This window comes from Chinchilla lanigera, unplaced genomic scaffold (genome assembly GCF_000276665.1).
Source record: "Chinchilla lanigera isolate Chin_1 unplaced genomic scaffold, ChiLan1.0 scaffold00119, whole genome shotgun sequence".
NCBI classification, from domain to species: Eukaryota; Metazoa; Chordata; class Mammalia; order Rodentia; family Chinchillidae; genus Chinchilla; species Chinchilla lanigera.
The window spans coordinates 1,150,265-1,167,163 of record NW_004955520.1 but is presented as its reverse complement, the minus strand read 5'-3'; the positions used below and the strand labels follow the sequence as shown (position 1 = coordinate 1,167,163).

The following is a 16,899-nucleotide window of genomic DNA, read 5'->3' as shown; positions in this document are numbered from 1 at the left end:
GAGTTCGGTTCCTGGTACCGGAGAAAAACCAAAAAAAAAAAAAAAAAAAAAAAAAAAAAAGAAAATAATGCTACTCCTGCAGGCTTTCTAGCTCCCTGGGAAATTTTACTTTCAGTTCATCCTACCTTTCTCATCTCTTAACCCTAGAACAAAAAGGGAAGGATTTGGAGATCTAAGTTAAGGCCCTTTCATCCCTGAGGTAAGTGACTTGCTTGAGGCTACACTGAGGGGGTGGTCCCTTGAAGCACTGGCTTCTCTCGAGCTGGGCAGAGCAGCCAGCCCAGGACACGCTTACCTTAGGTTCCGGTGGGGACTGCACTGACTCCCAGATCTGTCCCCAGCTTGTTTAGCTCACATCTCAGTCTCAGTATCATCACAGGGCTGTTGCTAGAACTAGATAATTCAGGAAAAACACCAGCCAGTGCCTGGCATGCAGCAGCTCAGAGTCCCAGCGGGCGGCACTGCTGACACACTCATCCCGCCAGTCCCTCTCCGTGTGCCCCTCACCAGCAGCCTGAGCCCCCTAGGGGCAGATGATGTCCAGAAAGAAAATACAAATCAAGGAAGAACTTCCCCAAATTCAATAAATCTCGTTTATATAACACAACTGAATAGGCCTCAACTTTGCCTAGTCCTACCCCTAGCCCTTTTTCTTGGATTAAACAAGTCGGTAGGAATAGCTCTGAAACACAGGATCCCAGGCTCCATTTGGGCCCAAATCTACATTTTCACCAGGTCACCAGCTGATTGGTTTGCAGTAACCTCTGACGAGCTGCAGCAGGACACAGGTGCTGGCTTGAAACAGTGCTGAACGGCTTCAGCGTCCCGTGGTGCGGCGACCGACCGCAAAGAAAGGAGGGAGGGCGAGCCTGAGAGGAGGAAGAAATCAGCACTCTGGCGGCTGAGGCAGGATTGCAAGTGTGACAGGGCCCCACGGCAGAGTACTGTGCAACTCCGGAAGGAAAGTTTTCATATCCTGTCAGGGACGATCTCCAGGAATGCTAAGGGAAATAACTAAATGCAGAGCGTGTTCAGTGTATGAACTGTTCTGAAAAAATGAAAGAGGAACCCACCCAGTTGTGTCTGTACATAAAGAAGTCAGACGGCTTCTGAGGGCTGAATGGTTTGGTGTGGGGCTGGTAACGTGGTGAGAGTAGAGTTGTTGCTAGGTGCTTTTTGGTGTCTTTCTAGTTTTGAACCATGGCAATTATCTGTCCTCAAGTCCAAGCAGCCTCTATATTGTTTGTCCTTTCCTTCCATGCTGAGCCTAGTCCTCAAGGCAAGGCATTCAGAACCACCAGCAACCCTCACCAGCCAGAGTGCCCTTGTGAAAGAGGTGGTGGGCAGCTCTCTGGCCTGTGTAGGGTGGCAGGGAACTGGGAAGCCACTCACACAGACCAGGACCTGCCCGGGCTGCGCCAGACTTGGTGGCCGCCAGAACCATGGCAGTGAAGTTCTGCTCTTTACAGGTACCTGTGATAAGGAAATTGGTTGGAGCACCCCAAATGGGCTACAGCATTAATGAAAAGAAGAATAAAACCTGTAAATTACATTTCCTTTGCAAATAGAACACATGCTATAACTGAATTTTCCCCCAGTACTGGGGACTGAACCCAGGGCCTTTGCACTGAGTTATATCCCTTTCTTCACCTTCTCATTTTTTATAGATTTACTTTTTTTTTTAGACAGGGGCTCACTATGTAGCCCAGGCTGACCTCAGGATTACTCGTGCTAATCCTACCTCAGCCTCTCCAGTGGTGAGATTACAAGTGTCCACTACCACTTGGCTTTAAGCTTTAATTTTGAGACGAGATTTTGGTAAGTCACTTAAATGCCTAGGCTGGGCTCCAACTTGTGATCCTCCTGCCTCAGCCTCCCAGAGTACTGGGATGCGGCTGTGTGTCACCATTCCCAGCTCTAAGAGTCTTTGGTTCATTTTATTCTAAGCCAAATAGGAGTGACCACCACCCAAGAGCTGAGATTCAATTACCCTGAATGACATTTTCCAAGTGAAAGAGGTCACCTGAGCTTTTGTATCAGAAGAAGAAAGAGCAGGGAGTCAACACATTTGCACATACATGGTTGGGGCAGTAGGCAGTGCCCTGTGAAAGGGTGAAGCTCTGGGCAGTACCCCAGCCTCAGCTTTGGGGTTGGGGGTGGCTGGAGTTCTGCCTGGCTTAACAGTGTGTTCCTTTCTGAGAGTGTTATCTAACAGTCTCAAGAATCCTAGGGAGAGGCAAAGGTGGCCAGTGAAGGGCTCTTTATCTAACGGCCTGAAACAGCCCGAGATAATAGCTGCTGAAACCCTGGCCTGCTGCATTCCAGTCCCAATCACGATGTCCTCTGCCGAGGTCACAGCCGGCAAGATCACCAGTGCAGACGGATGTGGTGTATACAGAGAACTTCAGCCCCACAGTGTTCTTAAGGAAGGCATGGGTATGAAATGCGCCCATTTTCAGGGTCTGTTTCTTTGAACCTGACAGAGGTGATCGCCCTTGCAACCAGCACAGTTCAGACAGAGACAGTCTTCACCAGCCAAGAGTCATGGGCTCTTTCCTGGCTGGTCCCCAGCCCTCCCAGCCTCACATACCCACGGGCCTTATTTCTGTCCCTGTGGGTGAAACCTGATTTTCTACACTTTTTTTTCTTTTTTTTTTTTTTTGAGACAGGGTCTCTATATTGTAGTACAGGATGGCCTGGAGCTCACAGCAGTCCTCCTGCCTCAGCTTCCCGAGTGCTGGGATTACAGGTGTGCGCCACCACACCTGGCTACACTTGTAGAAGGAGCCACTTCTCCTGTGGTCTTGGAGTTAGATTCCTTCTTTCAGCACCATGTTTCTGGGAATCTGACCTGCGGGTGCACATCAGCAGTGTCTCTGCCCTTGGATTCACATACCAGGATTTGTTTATCCCGTCTCCTGCTTATGGGCAGGTTAGTTGTTCTGGGCACGTATGCATGAATCTGCCCCAGCAAGCACGTACAAATCTGTGCATGAACACATTTTCATTTCTCTAGGGAAAGTACCTTGGAGTGGAACAGCCGAGAGTTGTGTGGGAACTCCCTAAGAAAATCAACTTGTTTTCCAAAATGACCGGAACATCTTACCTTCCCATTAAGAATGTGAGAGCAGGCCCATTGTTGCATATCCTCGTGGATAATTAACTGCCAGGACCTCTTCACAAATGGGGCGGTTATTTGCGCAGAATGATTTTTGCAGTGCTTCTTCTTGGCAGCTGCCACCCGCCTGGCAATCCTTTCCAAATGTCACCTTTCCCTGAGGTGTCAGTCTGTGGCCCCATCCTGGTCCTGTCCTGAGTTCTACAGACCCCCGCCTAGGGTTTGGAGAACACAGGGGCCCTGTCTTGGCACCTGGCTGTGTCCGGGCACGGCGCCAGTCCTCCCACCTGCCCTGTGGCTCTTGGCACTGTAGCTGACCCAGTGCCAGCCTGGAGGGACGGGTGCGCACCTCGAGACAGCTTGTGCCTGGATCAGCCTCCGCAGAGGACAGCAGCATGTGCCCAGCCGGCTTGCTCCTTGTCCAGTCTGCTGGGCTCCCAGCTTCCTGGGCTCCCAAGGAAGCCCTGATGACACCCTTTTGCTCACGTTGGTCACATCGGTGCCCTCCGCACAGCCAGCCGAGGAAGGGTGACTTTTTATTTTAGTCAGTGCAGTGGACAGGTGGTTATGGTTTAAATTTGCATTTCCCTGGTGACTAATGATGCTAAACAACTTTCTTGTGCTAATTTATTGGACACTTGGATATCTTCTTCAGTGAAGCATCTTCAGATCTTCTTGCCTATCTTTGGGAACTGATTCATCATTGCATACAAGTTCTGTGTGTGTGCCACATACAGGCTTTGTTAGATGTGTGCAATGTGAGTTATTTCCCCCAATTCACAGCTGCTTTTATTTCATAAGAGTGTTTTGAAAAGAAAAATATTTAATTTTGATGAAATTTGGTTTTTTCAAGTGTTTTTCTTACAATTTCTACTTTTTTCATCCTAAGAAAAAGTTAGTGTACCCCAGGGCTACCAGGGCTTTCTCCTGTGTTTTCTACTGATGATTTTACCGTTTTAAATCATATTTGTTAAGGCTTAAACCTGTTTTGATTAAATAATTTGTGTATAGTGTACAAAAAGTGCAGTTTTATTGTTTTTCCATATGAATGTTCAATTGTTCAGCAACAAGTGCCGAATACTGCCCTTTCCCACTAAATGACCTAGTTCCAGTTGCCAGAACCTCTGGGCCATCTGCAGACTGCCTGAGGAGTTTATCTGTGTCTGCACTTGCACCTATACCGCCCTCTCAATGACAGTAGCTTTGTCAGGATATATAACCCTGACATTCAGTACTTTGAAATCTTCTAATTTCTTTCTTAAAACTGTCTTAGCTATTATAGACCTTTTGCATTTCTTTCTAAATTTGAGAATCAATTTCTTTGTTTGGTTGGTTTGGTTTAATTTTTTGAGACAGGGTCTTGCTATGTAGTTTAGACTGGCCTTGAACTCACTGTGTAGCCCAGGCTGGCCTCAAACTCACAGCAGTCCTCCTCCCTCAGCCCCGCTAAGTACTGAGATTATAGGCCCAGGCTACCATGCCCAGTGTGAGAATCAGTTTGACAGCTACTGGGATTTATATTGTGATTGCACCAAATCTTTAAGTCCATTTGGGTAGATTTTATACCTTAGTTCTATGAGAATGGTATATCTTTCCATTTATCTTGGTCTTTTTTAATTTATCTCAATAATATTGTGAGTTTTCACCATATAGGTCTTACACCTATTTCACTAAATTCATCCCTATTTCATGTTTTTTATGTGCTCACAAGTGGATCTTTTCCTTTAGTTTGGACTTCAGGCAGCTTCTTGCTATCATATAGTAGTGCCATTGATTTTGGTTTATTGACCTGGTATCCAGTGACCTTGCTAAACTCATGCATTACTTCTAGTAAGCCTTTTACAGATATCATACAATTTTAAGCGAATCTGTCATCTGAAAATAACAAGTTTTATTGTTTACTTCCCAATGTATGTGTCCTTTTTTGGTGGGGGTGGGGGGCGGTCTCTTGCCTTATTGCGCTGGCTTAAGTTTCCTACCCAGTGCTGAATGGAAGTAGAGACCTTTCTGCCTTATGTGTGGTTTAGTGGGAGGGTGTTCATTTTCCCCACTGGCACGAAGAGGATGTTACTTCCTTTCTGTGTGACAGGAAGGCCTCTTGTCACCACCCTGCTTCCTTTCTATTTTAATGTTTCCTTTATAGATTCTGAGTTCCAAGTCAGCTCTGGGTATTTAACAGGAATCCTCAAAAATCTTTAACAGTTAAATACGCTAGAGTCAGCAGGGGGCTTGGGCACATCCCATTTATGATAGCAAAGTAATATCAAAATTAAAGTAGAGGGAATCTTCAAGGAAGCTTTTCATATCCAAGGTTTTGTATTTACTTCAGACCAGCAGGATGTGTGACCCCCGAGCCCCAGCCGCAGCCTCCCCTCTGTCTCTGGGGTCCTCGGTGGCCACTGCCTTGGATATGGGACGGACAGCTGAGGCTGCTCCAGCTCAGCCAGGCCCTGTTTCTGGTCTCTGTCCAAAGCCCACTTTCGTTTCCATATTACCAGCTGCTGGTTCTTCATGAGGACTAAAAAAGTGAATGTTTTTCTACAGTGTGGAACACATGCTTAGCATGCAGAAGGCCCTGGGCTCAGCCCAGGCACAAGGGGCAGGCTGGGGAGGAAGTGGGGACCCAAGGCTTGCAGCACCTGTCACAGAAATGCTGCCCTTCTAAGTGCTGTCCTTTGCACCTGAACAGTAGGATCCATTCTACTGGGCAGTCTGTCCATTCTGCCTGAGCCGATCTCATTCCTGGTAGAATTCAGACCCTTGACTCAGCGCTGGTACAGTCCCCCCACCTCCTCTGGGAGGACACTTCATTCTGTAATACCTTGTCACCAACACATGTGAGCTGTTTAGTGTTTTCCTCTCACTTCCTGCTGCCTTTTTGTATATCTGCCCAGGAACTTTAGAACATGCTGTTGTACCCTTCAAATTCGATGTCAGGTCCCAGGAGTCCACAACACTAGAATTAGCAGTGCTTGGGGACTGTGGAATCACACAGCCTCTGGCAAGGGCGGGCCATGGAGTCTTGACTCTCAGAGTCCTAGATGAGCCAATAATACAAATATTTACAGCATGCAATAAAACGCCTCTCTCATTAAAATGTTTATTTTCTCATTTTACAATTTATTGTGGCCCCCTGTAATCCCTGCACTTGGGAGGCTGAGGCAGGAGGGTTGCCACGAGTTGGAGGCAGCCTGGGCTCCATAATGAGTTCAAGGCCAGCCTGGACTACATAGTGAGACCCTGTCTCAGGAAAAAACTTTTTATTGTGAAATGCACCATAAATAAAATTAGTTTCTCAACTTATATTTTATTAGTGCATGTTAATATTACATGATGGTGGAGATTATTTTAGGAAACCAGTACATAATTTTAACATATCTTAATCTGTTTCAATCCCATTATCCCCTTGTTGTTCTAATTTTATGTTTAATTGTGGAATACAGTATAAGCAGTAGTATATGAAAATATGTATGTATGTATTTGGTACCGGGAATCGAACTCATGACCTCAGGCTTGCCAGGCAAGCACTTATGCTGCTGAGCTACATCCCTGGCCCTGAAAATACGTATTTATAATTTAAAGAATGAGAAGAAAACAAAGTGCATACTACAGAAATCAGTGCTTGATGGCCAGTGGATCTCACCTGAGAGGCCAGAACACAGATAACCACGACACCATCCCTGGACATCGAGACGCCTCACCCTTTCCATCCTCCTGACTGACAGTGTGACTGCCTGCCCTCTCATCTCAGCAGGCATGGTTGTGCCTCTCTGGTGTGCTGGCCTTTGCAAGTTTGTTTAGTTAGGCACGAGGCCTGTGCCACTATGCCACACCATCTGGTTCTTCCTGGTAGCTGTGTTTGTCCAGTTAATGCAAGGCGTCCAGTGTGTTGACACAATTGTTCACAGCACTTAAGTCCTTATTTCTTTAAAGCTGATAGTAATAGCCCTCTGTCTTTCCAATATTAGTAATTCTAATGTTCTTTCTTTTTCAATCTACATGCCAGTTTTATTGATCTTTAAAATAAACCTTTTCTGTTTATTTTCTGGACTTTTTAAATAGTTTATTGCCAGTTGTGGTGGTGTACGCCTGTAATCCCAGCACTTGGGAGGCTGAGACAGGAGGATTGTTGCAAGTTTGAGACTAGCCTGGGCTACAAAGTGAGCTCAAGGCCATCCAGAACTGCATAGTGAGACCCTGTCTCAAAAAGACAAAAAATAAATATTTTATTGATTTCCTTTTTTTTTTTTTTTTTTGGTACCAGGAATTGAACTCAGGACCTTGCGCTTGCCAGGCAGGTGCTTATGCCACTGAGCTATATCCCTGGTCCTTGATTTCCATCTTAATCTTTTTATTTTTTTTTCCTTCTGCTTTCTTTGAGTTTAATTTCCTTTTCCTTTTCCGATTTCTTAGGGTAGAAGGTAAGGTTACTGATTTGCGATCTACAACACATATGCACATACACACCCCTATAGCTGTCAGTGAGCCTCTAAGGTCTGATTTTGCTGCACCCAAAAAGTGTGCCATAATTTTACTCATTCATCTCAAAATATTTTTTAATTTTCCTGTGCTTTCTTTGACTCATTGTTTATATAAGACTGTTGTTTTGTTTCCACATATTTGTAAATTTCAAAACATTTTTTTCATTCCACTATGATCAGAGCACGACATTTTATGAAGGCCTGTTATACCCCACACATGGTTCTCTTCGTGGTTCCTGGGGCTGGACCTGGCGTGGTTTCATTTCCTCGTCCCCATGCGGAGGTACACTGCCACAGTGTTAAATACTTTACATTTCTGTGTGTCACCGATACAGCTGTATGTGGGAACTACACACAGGTTGTTTTGTACACTGATTTTTAAACTGAGAGGAAGAGGAGAGGAAATAAGCGTGTCTGCGGCTTCTCACTGCACCGTGGCCTTGGTGGGCTCTGGGCTTTTCATGTGGCGGCTGTTCTGGGGCCACTTGCTTCCTCCCCAAAGAACTTTTATTAAGTAGAACTTCGGGCAATAGTTTTTCTCAGTTTTTATTTATCTGGAAATATCTTTATTTTCAAAAGAATTCTGTCAGATATAAGATTTTTTGATTGACCAGTTTTTATTTCATTATTTTGAATATGCTGTATTAGTTCATTTTCTGCTGATAGTAACACAGTCTTACAGACCAGGTAGCTTATAAAGTAAAAGCGTTCGTTCACTTTGGCTCAGGCCCCTGGTTGACAGTTTAGGGCCATTGTTAGTCCATCTTCATGACTATACTCAGATAAATCAACTTAAAACAAGGAAAGGTTTGCTGAGTATTGTGGTGCACACCTTTAACCCCAGCTACGTAGGAGGCTGACCCAGGAAGAACATAAATTACCTTAGGCCAACATGGGTGACTTAGCAAGACCTTGTCCCACATTGAAAAACCAGAAGTACAAAGGGGTGGGGATGCAGCTCTGTGGACTGGGTTCGACCTCTAGTACTGAAAAAAGAGGAAGTGTTCGTTTTGGCGCACACTGGGTTTCTGGGCCTGGCTGGCCGGCCACTCCTCTGGGCTGCAGGAGGTGCACAGAGGACGTGCTGGCCTCCTGGTGGAGGTGTCCAAGCCCTAGACCTCCTCAAGGGCAAGTCCCAAGGCCTCACTACTGCCGCCACCGCCACCACCATGCCGTGGGGTAGGGACGGTCAGTCCACACCCAGCGAGGCTCCCCCGGCACTGGATGGGGTGCAGGGATCCAGCTGTGAGGACACAAGACAACTGCCTGGACCCCACCCTCCACAGTCCTCACTGGCGCTCCCTGAGAGTCCCCTGTGTGTCTTGCTGGGGCTCCCTGTCTGCGGTGTCACTTTTCTCATTTTTTAAGGTTTCACCTTTGTCTTTGGCCTTTTATTTTATTGTGCAGTGTCTTGACTTGAGCTCTTTATTTTGTTTCATCCTGCTTGGACTTCACTGAGTCCCTTGGATGTGTAAAATTAGTTTTTCATCAAATTTAGATGGCTTTCAATCTTCTTATCCTTTCCCCACTGGTACTCTCATTACATATTCGTTGACAAGATTAATGAAGTTCTGCATTTCTCTGAGTTGCTATTATTATTTATTGTGGTAAAAATATACCCAACAAAATTCACCATTGTAACCATTTTTAAGCATATAATTCAGAGGCACGAAGGGTACCCAGGAAGTTGTAGAGCCATCCCCACTATCCACAGCTTTCCTCATAGCCCCGAGCTGAAACCCTAAGGATTCAAAACTAGCAGTACCTCCCCATCTCATTAACCTGTATGTCCCGCCCGTTTTTATATTTTGATCATGACAGTTCCCTTTTCACTAGTTTTTGATGGATGGCACAAAGGACAATTCTTTGGTTTAAAAATGTAGTTTGAAGAAATCAGAGGATGCAGCTCAGAGAAAAAGCGCTGGGCTCGCATGTATTAGGCCCTAGGTTCTGTCTCCACCTCTGCAAGAAAACATACATGTGAGGGTGGTGTTATGGTTTGGGGTTTTTTGTTTTTTTTTTGCAAGGAGAAACAATATAATACAGGACACATAGTTTATAAGATTATTTATAATAGTCACCCAAAGAATGATATACAAAAGAGTGCAGGAAATCTGTCCACACACCACAGACCAAGAATCCAGCAGAGGACCTGGATCCCACGATAATGTCCTGCATAAGTCCTGCTGATGACCCAGAGCTCATAACAATGCCTTCCACGAATCCAAGTGGAAGCCCAGAGCCCATAACAATGTCTCATGCAGGCCTGTTCCATGGATCTGCTCTGCGAAGGCCCAGAGGTCAGTGGTAGAATCTAGGAAGTCTGTGCCAACAGGATGAAGGGGCTGTGCTAGCAGGCTGAGGGATCTGCACTGGAGCCAGGAAGTGATGCTCAGAAGAACCAGAGCTCCCCGAAAGGTACCACAGCCATCCTCAGCAACAGTGAGGTCCCGAGCTCCTCTGATGATCAAGAGGGCCGAGTTCCCATCAGGGAAGCCAACACAGCAAGCTTCTCTAGGAGACCAGCAGTGCACCATCTTCCCCTCCGAAGCCAGGAGTGATGCTCAAAGTGAGGACCAGAGCTCCCCCAAAGTGAACCAAAGCTATTCGCAATGCCAACGAGATCCTGAGATCCTTAGAAGATGAAAACAGCCAAGTTCATCAGGAAAGCCAGCATGATAAGCTCCTCCAAAACAACCAACAGCTCCTTACAGCTTCTACAAGCTCCCAACAGCCTCTCTCAGCTCCCAACAGCCTCCTTTTTCTCCAGTTCTGCCTCATGCTGCTGGCAACAATCCCCAGGTGGGCCTCCCACATGCAGCACCACGCTTACTCAGTTCAGCTGGGGGTTAGAAGTTGACCACCAGTTTTCAATCCACTACGGGTGGGATGGTAACAAGTCATCACATTTCATTGTCCCTAGTGTGTTTAGTGTCCTTGTGAAAGAGCTGCCCACCCTCAAGGTGTGCAAGGACGTAGTCCTCACCACACGAATCAGTGTACACCTTGATCCTGGACTTCCCAGCCTCCAGAATTGTGAGAAGTCAGTGTTTGCTATGTGAGTCCCCTTATGGTATTGTTAGTGGGGTACTGGGGGGCTGTAGACTCCTTCTCAGGGGTTCCTTCCCAACTCTTGTTGAACGAAGAATTAGCCAGGAAATAAAGTAGTGGGGTTTTACATTTATTAAAGATATTGAAGGTAAGAAAAGAAGGGAGAAGTGCCCTGAAAATAAGTGCTCTGCAGGTGAGTGCAGCCCCATTAATGTAGAAAAGGAAATACGCTCTGTATGCAGAGCAGGCCACTGAGAAAGAAGGCCATGACCACAAGACCAATGACCACAATACCCCAACTCCACGATCAGATCCAGGCCATCCTATCAAAAACCTGTTTGATCTTGTGCCAGAAGAACTGAAGATAGCATTCTCTGATTGGTCCAGGACAGAGCTTCTGCACATGTCCTGGATCTCGGTGACTGACAGGTCACCCACATTTGCCCAGATGCTTTGCCATGTCCTACTCTCCTGCCTCAGTGTTCTGTTACACCAGCCCAAACAGACTGAGAACCATGGTTTTCAACCTCAGATCTTCCCTCTGCACCTTTTTGTAATTTCCATCTCTTTCCTGATGTTCTCTGTTTGATGAGACATTATCTGCACACCTTCCTTCTTAAAGATTTTCCTTGGTCCTTTGGACATATTTGAAGACTTTGAAGACTCTGCTAAGCCTGACATCAGGGCCCTCTCACAGGAGTTTCTATACCTCAGTTTTCACTGTGCCTCAGCCACACTTCCTGTTTTTTGGATGTCATTTTGGGGAGCGGGTAGGCAGTTTAGGAGTTGGGGATGTAGCTCAGTGGTTGGCCACATACCTACCATATACAAGGCCCTGGATTCAATCCCCAGCACCACCACCACCACCACCACAATAATAACAATAGTAATAATAATAATATTAATAATAATAGACAGTTTCAATCTTGTATTAGTCACGTTCCCATTACCAGGACAAAATAACTGATATACATAATTTAAAGGAATAAAATATTAAATAAATTAAAATACTTTGGCTCAGAATTTCAAAGGCTCCAGCCCCTGGTTGGCTACCTACAAGGTAGAAATGGAATGGGAGGAACACTGCTTCCCCCATCACATCTGGGAGTCAGAAGGTGGACAGGCAGAGAGAGGGCCTCCACTCCACTTCCAAGTCAGGGAGGGCGAGCAGGGCCTCGACTGCTGGGCTTCAGCCCTGCCCCACGGGTAGGTGGAGGATGAGAAGCATGGCCCCTGCCCTCAGGGAGATGCCATCACCCACCCAGGAGCCTGGGATGGAACTTGGTCACAACGGCCACCCCTTCCTGGAGGGGCACTTCTGCCATCTTGACACACTTGCTGTTCTCCCTCAGGGCTGGGTTTCCTTGGGCATTTCTCTGTTTGCATTATGCCTTGTCTTGGTTACTTTTCTCTTACTGCTGAGACTAAATATTGTGAGTTTGATGCCCACATTAAAGAAAGAATGGTTTATTTTGCTCACAGTTTGTGAAGGTTTTTTTTTTTTTCTTTTTCTGCAGTACCAGGGATCGAACTCATGACCTTGCGCTTGCCAGGCAGGCGCTTGTACCACTGAGCTACCTCCCCAGCCCCTACTGTTTGTGAGGGTTTCAGTCCGTACTCGGCTGGCTCCAAGGGAGGTGGCACATGGCAAAGGGACAACAGCTCATGGTGGTGGAACACAGCAAAGCAGCCAGAGCAAAAAAGAGGGGAAAACAAGCCTCTTTCCCTCCCTTATATTGTATGCAGGTGCCCCACCCCAGGGTGGATATAGCACTCACACTCATAATCCCAGCATTGGACCATGAATCAATCACAAACTCTAGAAGCCCACCCCATGACTGCATGAGGCTTTGGGGGGACATCCAGACACAAACCATAACATTCCACCTGTGGTCCCCAGACTCATGCACATCCCTTTATGCAAAAGGCATTTTAGTTCATCCCTAAGAGTTGCCAAAGTCCTAACAGTTACAGCATTGAAAAGTCCAAGTCCCAAGTCTCCTCTGAGATGTAAGGCAAACTCTTACCTGTGAGCCCCTGTACCAATGAAAAGCTAGCCACTTCCAACAGTCAGTGGCATAAGATAAACATTACCATTCCAAAAAGTACAAACAGGAGGATACAAAGGAATGGTACCAAAGCAAGTCCAAAACCCAGCAGGGCAAACATTAAGTCCTATTGTTCCACGGGCAGCATCCAAGGCAATCTCTGGCAAAGTGTGAACTCCACGTGGCTCTATGGCATTTCTGGTGGCTGTAGCTTCCATGGCTTCTCTCTTGGGCCCACTCTACTTCCTCCTTGCAGTTTTCCTCAGACAATCCACATGCGTGGCTTCTCCAAACTTCTGGGGTCTCCACTGCACCTTTGGCTTCACCATTACAGCTTCACATATTGCCCTCTCAGAAGCACACTGTCTGGCCTCCCAGGCCTTCTTCTGAAATCTGGGTGGAGGCCTTTTAAACCTCAGAACTGCATTCTGCATGTGCCTAAAACCATCACCCCATGGATGATGCCAAGGTCCATTGCCAGCGGGAGCAGCAGCCAGGCTTTCTTCTCTCTTGGCTTTAGGGGTTGAGTGCCTGGATCACTGAGCACTCTAAACCTGACTCTGAGGAACAAATTCTCTCTGCTGCTGCCATTGTGGAACCTGGTGAAGCTACCACCATCATTCTGGAACATGGCACTCTGCAGCTTTCTTCTTAAAGCAAAGTCTTTCACTTTTGCAGTTTTGAGACTGCAAAGGGTAGAGCCTTGCTGCTTCTTGTGATGCTCTCAGGCCATCTTTTCATTCTCATCAATTGAGTTCTCCTCAGCTCTATCTTTGCAGTTCGCAGTTTTACTGGAGGTTTTGTTTTTGTTTTTGTTTTTTTGCCAAACTCACAATATTTTAAATCATCCTGCTGAGCTCTTTGCTCTTGATTCTTAACATAAATCTGGCTAAAAACCCCCAACAATAGCCATGCCAGAGCCTCAACATTAGAGACTGCCTTGAAATTTCTTCTGCCGGATTAATTAGTCCACCACCCTTAATCTTAGTCTCAGGCAAAGTCTCTGGACACAAGCAAAATGCAGAAAAACTTCTTGCCAACCCATAACACACATCATCTGGAGTCCAGCAGCCAATGCAGTCCTTCTTCCCAGCAGAAACCTCTCAAACCTGGTCTTTACTGGCAGGATTTCTCGCAGCTTTCTGGTCTTCTGAACTCTGACCAGAATCTCCCATACAGATCAGAATAAGGCATTCCAGTTTTTCAGGTGACATCTCTGAACCTTTCCAAATTCTTCACACAAGCCATTCCCAAAGGCTCTTGAGCCATATGATCAGGTATAGTCACAGCAGTGACCCCACTCCTGGTACCAAATTCTGTCTTGGTTACTTTTCTCTTGTTGCTGAGAAATTTCTCTTGTTGCTGACACCCAAATTAAAGAAAGAAAGGTTTAGTTTGTGGAGGTTTCAGTCCATACTTGGCTGGCTCCAAGGCAGGGTGGCACATGGCAGAGGGCATCAGTGAATGAGGGTAGAAAACAGCAAAAGCAGCAAGAGCAAAAAGGGAGAAGTGGAAAGAGCAAGGCTCTTTCCCTCCCTTATAGTGTATGCAGGCTACTCACCCCAGTGTGGGTATAGCCATAATCACAGCCATAATCCCAGCATTGGACCATGAATCAATGATGAACTCTAGAAGCCCACCCCACGACTGTATGAGGCTTTGGGGGAACATCTAGACACAAACCAAAACGTGTACTTAGGGCAATTTCCAGGGGTGTTAAGAAGGGGTTCCCAGAAATCTGCAAAGCCAGTTACTATAGTTTCAGAGGACAGAGATCTGCTTGGGAAGTGAGAATCTGTGGGTGTGATTCATGTGTTCCTGCTAAGTGACATGGGTGAACATTTCTCCTCATCCTGGGCTGCCACCAGATCCTTGCCAGTCCTCTGCCTTGCATAGGTCCTGGTCCTCAGGTCAATGGGCGACTGGGAGACACCAGAACAATGAAGGGAGGGACAAGCCAGAGCCTCTCCCTCACCCCTCCACCCACCTCAAGCTTCCCAGGGCCCAGCACATGTCCACCTGTAAAAGGGTAGTCTAAGAATTCTTAACATCTGGCAGGGTAAGTGCCCTTACCTTGCTCGCCTCTGGGTTGGTATTGATGGTTCTTCATTCTTTTACTCTTTCATATCAATTTTAAAGCCAGTTTATCAAGTTCCAACAAAAACCCACTTGGGAGTTTGGTTAGAATTGCACTGAATTTGTAGCTAGACTAACTGGGAGTGGGGAGAAAGGATGTTCATGATGTTTATCCCTGCAGCCTCTGTACATGGTCTAGTTCTTCAATCTTTGATGTGTTTGAATCTGGTGTTAATGTCACGGGGCTGGGCGCCGCTCGTTGGCAGAACACTGTACACCCTATGAGCCTCCCCACAGAGGTTAGCATTTGGGCTGGAAGGCCTTCCACCTTCTGTGTCAGATTTGTTTCAGGGTAAATTTTTATGTATTCATAAATGCTATATTTCTCTTTTTTCTTCTTTTCCTTCCTTCTTTCTTTCCTCCCTTCCTTCCTTCCTTCCTGCCTTCTTTCTCTCTTTCTGAGACAGGGTCTCACTATGCAGTTCAGGCTGGCCTTGAGTTCACTTTGTAGCCCAGGCTGGTCTCAAACTCACAACAATCCTCCTGCCTCAGCCTCCTGACTGCTGGGATTACAGGCGTGCACCACCATGCCCAGCAAAATGCTTTCTATTTGATTCCAACTTTTAACTGGCTGTTGCTGGTGTGTAAAAACACAAAATATTTTTGTGCATTAATTGGCCTTCTAGCAACCTTGTGAAATCCTCTCATTTTATTCTGACACTTCACCTCTGTTGGGCCTTACATAGATAATGCTATTGGACACTGAATTCTATAAAACCCCTTTTCTGCTTAAGACCATCATATAATCTCTTTCTTCGGTCTGCTTTTTCCCCCAATTCTGCATTCCAGGACACATGAGAGGCAGACTGGCAGAGGCCTGATGGCTCAACTATCCTCTGATGACCAGACCACCTGTCTCACTGCAGCGAGCGGCTAAAGCAGCTGGTTAACAATCCTTTAGGGGCATGTCTACACCCTCGGGCCTAAGGACAAATCACTAGGCCTGCACACAGATCAGGAGCTCAGCTGTAGACTCAGAGACTGCAGACCCTGTGGTACTAAGACACCAGCAGGAGGGGAGCACAGTGCTCCCGACCCCAGGCAGGAGTGGCTGCACCCAGGGATGCCTCAGGGCAAGGACAGTGGGTGAGGCGGAGAGAAGAGACAGGGTTAGGGTGTGGCAAAGCCTGTTGTGAGAGTAGACATGACCCTGATCCTTACAAAATCCCAGGACAGACAAGCAGAGCAGTTCTCAAAGCCCTGCATGTGGACTTCTCACGAGAACTCGAGTACATTTTCGATAGGATGGCACAGACCTAATGTTAGCCTGAGAAGTGGGTGATACAAAAAGGACCACCCACACTGAGTTTTTCCACTGTGTTCTCTCGCGCGTGGCTGCCCTCATGCTGTAGGGTGGACTTCTCTTCCTATTTTTACTTGGCCCAAACTCGCTCTACAGACCCTTTTTCTTTTCCTGCCTTTAATAAAACTTTGCTACAGCTTGTGTCTGTTTGTCTTGACCAGTTCTTTGCTCAGGACAGAAAAAACCTAGAAACCGCCTCCAGAAGGAGACTCTTACACCCCAGAACCTGGTAACAGTTACACATGAACTTGTGAATTGTTTAAGGGTAAATTTAAATGTCTGAATTTTCTAATCCAGTAATACATTGCAAAATAAGAGATGTTTATTAGTAAGTGACTCGTAAGTGGAGGAGTTTGTTACTTAGTGTTCAGAGACAGAGGACATTAAATTTTTGTGATGAATTGAAGTGAATAAAGATTTTTCTGTATTTCTCTTCTGTGAATTAAAGTTGAAAAGCTTCCCATGGGTTAGTACCTTTCTGTATATTTTGGTTATAAAATGATTTGCCAATGAAAATAAACAAATGGAGAGGGAACTCCTTGATTTCAAAAGTCTGACTGATCTCATCTGAGATTTCCTAATATCATCAGGGATTATTCAGATTTGCTGTCTTTTAGCAGCAAAGGGTATAGTCCTTCCAGAATAACTGGTATGACTACTTCATTATGGACCATCTGGATAGAGTGACGAAAAGAAGTGAAGGGTAGATAGCACATTAAGAACTTTTCATTTACATATATATATATATATATATATATATAT

The 16,899-nt window shown here is 46.1% G+C and overlaps 1 long non-coding RNA gene across 1 annotated transcript in view; it reads left to right on the top strand.

The window, feature by feature from the left end:
* LOC106147120 overlaps nt 1–1,567 on the top strand; it is a 3,196-nt gene extending 1,629 nt beyond the window's left edge. The window contains exons 2-3 of the long non-coding RNA XR_001231873.1: nt 148–199; nt 736–1,567. This is a non-coding gene — a long non-coding RNA (uncharacterized LOC106147120). The remainder of the gene's footprint in view (nt 1–147; nt 200–735) is intronic.
* The last annotated feature ends 15,332 nt before the right edge of the window (nt 1,568–16,899 follow it).